Source organism: Limulus polyphemus, unplaced genomic scaffold (genome assembly GCF_000517525.1).
Source record: "Limulus polyphemus unplaced genomic scaffold, Limulus_polyphemus-2.1.2 Scaffold2602, whole genome shotgun sequence".
Taxonomy (NCBI): domain Eukaryota; kingdom Metazoa; phylum Arthropoda; class Merostomata; order Xiphosura; family Limulidae; genus Limulus; species Limulus polyphemus.
The window spans coordinates 78,943-84,765 of record NW_013668212.1 but is presented as its reverse complement, the minus strand read 5'-3'; the positions used below and the strand labels follow the sequence as shown (position 1 = coordinate 84,765).

The 5,823-nt window shown below is 32.7% G+C and overlaps 1 long non-coding RNA gene across 1 annotated transcript in view; it reads right to left on the bottom strand.

Annotated features, from left to right (window-relative positions):
• Positions 1 to 275: 275 nt before the first annotated feature.
• Positions 276 to 5,823, bottom strand: part of LOC111087764 — a 56,026-nt gene continuing 50,478 nt past the window's right edge. The window contains exon 3 of the long non-coding RNA XR_002612413.1: positions 276 to 413. This is a non-coding gene — a long non-coding RNA (uncharacterized LOC111087764). The remainder of the gene's footprint in view (positions 414 to 5,823) is intronic.

Here is a 5,823-nt window from a genome sequence, read left to right as displayed (position 1 = left end):
ATCTACATTAACTGATTTGTTATAATTTTTAATATGATCTAAAAACTCAACCGTACAATAAATACAGATATAGATTAACTATACATCTAAGTAAAACTGCTGAATCTATTTTAATTTTTTCAAAATATAGAAGTTATTTATACCTATCAATCTTTCTGTCAAATATTTTATATAATTTTTAATTCAGGTAAAAAAATATTGCTTACAACTTTTTTAGTTTCATAAAAGTTTTTTACCATATGGAGACAACATGTTATTTAATAATACTTTGCCATTCAGTAGATTGGAGTGTATGTCCTTAGTTGCTTTTTCCTTGTACTAATCTCACAGTATATCCCAAATTTCCAATAGCCTTGCATCCAGTTTTCCTTGCTTTGATCGGGGATGATTTGCTTTTTTTATAAGATGGAACTCTGTAAGTAGCAGTAATTTTTGTTTTATTAAATGGAACTTTTATTACTACTGCAACTCGTTACAAAAGAAGTGCTATATCTTCCTTGGTAGTTTCAGAACTGAATTCAGTTTATTTCTATGTTCATTAATCGAGAGGATTATTCAAGACCATTGGTTTTTTTTTGTTTGCCATTTTTCTTTTTGTGTACTTTTAATTTCTGCTTGATTAGTTTTCAGTTTTTTAACTTCATAATGATTTATTTCTTATTTTTGCAGAAATAATAATCGATTAACTTTGTGCAGAAAAATATGGACTCCTGTATATCCTCAAATTCTTTAGCTTAATTGGAAGTTTTTTACTTTTAGCAATAGAGACTTAAATACTTCGTAATTCTTTAAATATTCAAATGACTTATATATATATATATATTTAACTGATCAAATGTCTCAAATAATCTCATATACACTTCTTCATTTTTACCGTAGTTAACAAGTTTCACTTCAGCTCTATTAAATTCGCTATTATTTTCATTTTCATTAGTTTTATAATATTTTCCATTTTCATTTTTTGCACTTACGCACTTATAATTTACACATTACTATTTTTAAATTTTTTAAAACTTCTTTTTGTTAATGCCATCACAGCAACAATGATACTTATTTTTGCAACACAGCTAAAACATACTATAATTCCAGTTGCTATCAGTTGTGAATTATAAACATGATAATGTAGAACTATGTTGTACTGACAACCGTTCCAGCACCAGTATTTTTACCGTTTCCTTTTATCACCAGTTTTCCTTTTTTATGTTTTCTAAAAATGTATCTTTGATTATAATTTTCGAACCTCGCTTTAAAATGTCACACTGCCAAAGAATGAGCATATGTCATATAGAATCCACGTTGAAACTTGGTTGCTGGAAGTATGCTAATATTTAAAATTTTAAGACATTCGAGTGAATGCAAAGAACATGTTATAACAAGATAAATAAAAAATTGTGAATTCAAAAACCTGCAAATAGGGATCGTAAAAAAGTAAACAAACAAGGCATTCTTTGTAGAATGGACGTTTCGAAAGTCTTCTGCCTTTCGGAAGACTTTCGAAACGTTGTCCTCTACACTTGTGTCTCTACAACAGGCAGTTGTCGTCCACTCTACAAAGCTTTATCATGAATATTCTGCATAAACAATCTATGAAAAAAAAAGGGGCTGGAGATACTGTAGACATTATTTACTTAAATACGGAACCTCTATTTTGGCTCCATTCTGTTACCTAGAATGACATTTGATGGTGTTAAAATAGGGATTTGTAGTTTGAGTAAATAATGTCTACAGTATCTTTAGCCTTGCTTTTTCACGATCCCTACTTAGAACTTTCTAAATTCCCAATTTTTTATTTATCTTGTTTGCTGGCTTTTTGTTATGCTCAACTATAGGCAAAGGACTGCATGATATGATAGCTAACTTTATACATTTTAAAGATAATAAACATAGCTAATATCTAGCTGATACGGTTCATAATGATTTACTGTAGCTATTGACAATTTGATCGCATTAGTTCGAGATGTAAAAAGTCAAGCTGCAGATGGAGATTGTCATGGAGATTTGTTTGAGAATATATATTTATAGTTTCTGTGTAACTAAATTCACTATATATAATGCATAACAATTGGCAAATATATATCTAGACTAAGACACAACCCCCTAAACGCGTATAAAAATTTTACCAGTAGAAAAGCAGCCTTTTCAATTAAAATATATACGTCTAAAACATCGCTTTAAATAAACCTTTTTGTCCTTTAAAGTAATTATTCTATGAATGTGTGTAACAAAATTTGATATTATGCGTATTGATATTTTTTCACTCCTTCACTTTATACATAATATTAGGATTGACTCTTAAATACTCCGATTGTACTGTGTACAAAGCATTGAGTATTTACGTGTTACAGTCATCTAAAGTTCATCTATTATTGGCTGGTAATTCTTGTTTCATCCTTTTTAAAGGAACACTAAATATTTGTAAGAAAGCTAACTTCGAGGCCTTTTTTGTTGTAAGCTAACAAGGGAATAATAATGATAATAATAATAAGAAGAAGAATTACGAACGGGCTGTTTTGAGCGGATTTTCTTTTCCTTGTAAATCTAACATGCATACTTTTTTGTGTATTTTTATATTTGTAGTCTTAGCAGTCAATAGTAAAGGTTTTAAAGCGTTGTTTGAACTGAATCTTTACTGTTTAAGGTGCTTTTTTCCCAAACGTTTTATTAGGGTTTTGTGCAATTCCTTGCTCTCCTTGTTATGAACCACGATATATGATATATAAACCACACTACATTTGTTGTGTACACTGTGCCGACGAGACCTTTCGGTCAGTGCCAGGGATCATCAGGATGATTGGGATACAACAAATATAGTAGAGGTCTAGGCGCTATTTGTGTCATCGGTTTTCATGAACAACGACTGTTATGGTGTGAACAATAAGTGACTGAACTGTAATTATTACCAGTTTTATATAACTGACTTACAGATGAGATTTTTAGGGTAAGGACTAACAAAATAATATTATTTATTTTATTTTTAACACTGAATACTATTTTATTATTATTCTCTTATTCAAATTAACTTTACTGTCATTCAGAAAAACTGGCGAACCAGCGAGCTAGTTTTCGTTCTCCCGAAACGGATCCAGCAATCACAGCGTCAACGTGAGAAAATTACATTAATTCTAAGAACGTATGAGTAAAAGCCAATAAGAATATTCTAAAAATTCAGTAAACATTTAAAATGTTTTCTATCCCATTTTAGCTGTTTTCGGAATTCTTATAGTTTTGTAGAGTATGGGATACGTTCAACATTTATATGTATACCAAGAAAAATATGTTGTAATATGTCAACCACATGACATCTGTCATATCTGTCATAAAACCTATACTAACTGGTTATTGACGTTAATACTATTTACTCATCTACAAACAAAGCCGTGTCATTATGAGAGGAATCTTTTGAGAAAAGCTTAGAGCCGATAAAACATCTTAGATCTATGTGAAGCTGCGGGCCGTTTTGTTCATTTTCAAAACGAAAATTGTACTAACCACTAAATAGCATTTCGTTTATTTAAAAAACAACAACATATAACAAAACTCTAAATAGTAATACCTAAGAAAATTTCTTTTTTAATTTAATTATACAGGTTTAAAATGATACGGTTTTAACAAATGATCACCAACAATGTTGAAGCCGAACAAAATTACAAAGAAGACAAACAAATCTGTTTTCAAAATGCTGATCGAAAGGGAAAATATTTCATTATGAACAGTATTGAGTCCTTAATTAACACAGTTTGTACCATATTGCTCTTTCGAGCAGAATAGGCTGGGCGTAGCCACATGGTTAGCGTGCCGAACTGTGGACCCGAGGATCCACAGTACGCGTCGCATCTCTACAGAATTGCATCCGCAGTTTGGGGCTGTGGGTGCTTCGTAAGTGACAGTAAAATATCACTACTTCATTAAATTAGCACAAAAATTATCGGCGAGTGCTGTTGACAGTCTGCCCTGCCTCTAGTTTATAAACTCAAAATTAGGGATAGTTAGCGTAGGTAATCCATGTGTTGCCATACGCGAACATACGAAAGAAACCAAACCAAGCAGACTGTGCGCTCGACTCACAATTTGCGGGTCGCGAGTTCAAATATCATCACCGAACACGCTTGCCCTTTCAGCCACGAGGGCGTTATAATGTGAGGAACAATCCCGCTATTAGTTGGTAAAAGAGTAGCTCAAGAGTTGACGGTGAGTGGAGTTGACTAGCTGCCTCCCCTCTAGTCTATCACCTCAAAATTAGGGACAGCTAGCTTTGTGCGAAATTCAAGAAACAAAGAAAGCAGACAGGGCGAACGACGTAACTTTTTAAGTAGTATTTTAATTTTTACCCTCAGGTTAGTGACTTCAAGGCTTGCTTGTTTGTTCATGAGGAGAGAAATTTTCACATAATAAAGTGTCCATATACATGAAAATATCTTTGAAATATCTTATAATCAGAAAGTTATGTTTATAAAAGTGAAGACATTCATTCTGACGAAAACTTGAATAAAGTGTTTAAATAGCCGTGACGTCCCTATATAGAGTACATAATGCGTGAAAGTAATCAAAATGTTTCTCTCTCTCTTCAGTTGGCTGTATAGATTTCTGAAGCTGTCTACTTCAACTTGACACTTCTGATTTTCTACTTTCACATCTACAGACAAGCTATGGCGAAAACGAAAAATTTGATGTGAGAACGTGACATCTGCGGCGTGAAGAACAATCAGAAAAATCAAACTGAACCGTGCATCGTCTGCTTTTCTTAACGCATGTAGAACATCTAATGCTTTCCCATCTTAGTCCAATAGAGTGAATCTTAACGTTCAGGCGAGCGGATGTTCTTGAACGTTAGAGAACCACACTATTTCCTTAGTTTATGCGCTAAAACTAAATTCCCTCATAGTTAGAGGTAACTAAATAAATGTTCAAATTCTTACTCTTTTCACAGATAAAGTTTACTTAGTCCAGAGCAATCATCGTGTGTAGAGACAAGATATATAATAAATAATGATGAGAAAGTTTATAAAGACAAATTGTGAGAAGTGTTAAGACCAAATGGAATCTGTTTTACAAGTTCCACGCCACTTTAAAAAAAGCAAAATGCTATTTCTTTCAGCTTAAGCCACTTAATTAAACAAATTATTGCATCAGCCTCGACTATTGTACTATAGACATCAAACGACTTAAAAAAATAAATCAGTGTGATATATATAACTCTGAGCATTTAATAGAAAACTATTTACGCACTACGCACACCAGCCAATCAAAAAATATTGTGTTGATCTAGGAGTAAGTTACAAAAATATATGCCCCCAGTGGCACAGCATATAAGTCTTACGACGCTAGAAACCGGGTTTCGATACCCGTGGTGGGCAGAGCACAGATAGCCCTTGTGTAGCTTTGTGCATAATTAAACAAACAAACAAACAAAAATATATATAATGTCATCTGCTTTGTAGAATATTCTAAAAATAAAATATGTTATTATGCATTAATACAAATGTAATACATCACCAAATAAGATTTATTTTTCAAAGGCGATTTGAACATGCACCCACTATTTCTCAGATCTAAATATGAAGCGATACAAAGAAGAATGTGATGTGGGATCAGAACGAAAGTGCAACAGTATAGAACGTTAATTGCATTTTTTTCAAGGCGATGTTACACTAATCCTTCGATCGCCGGTCGTACTCACATTGATAGCCATTGGTCATGATTACACCACTGATGTCCATTAGCCATGATTACGGACCTGTGCTCGACATTGCAGTTTCTATTGTAAGAAACATTTGAGTAAGAGGTTGAGGTCAATCTAAGACGTATCATCTTGACAAACGTTTT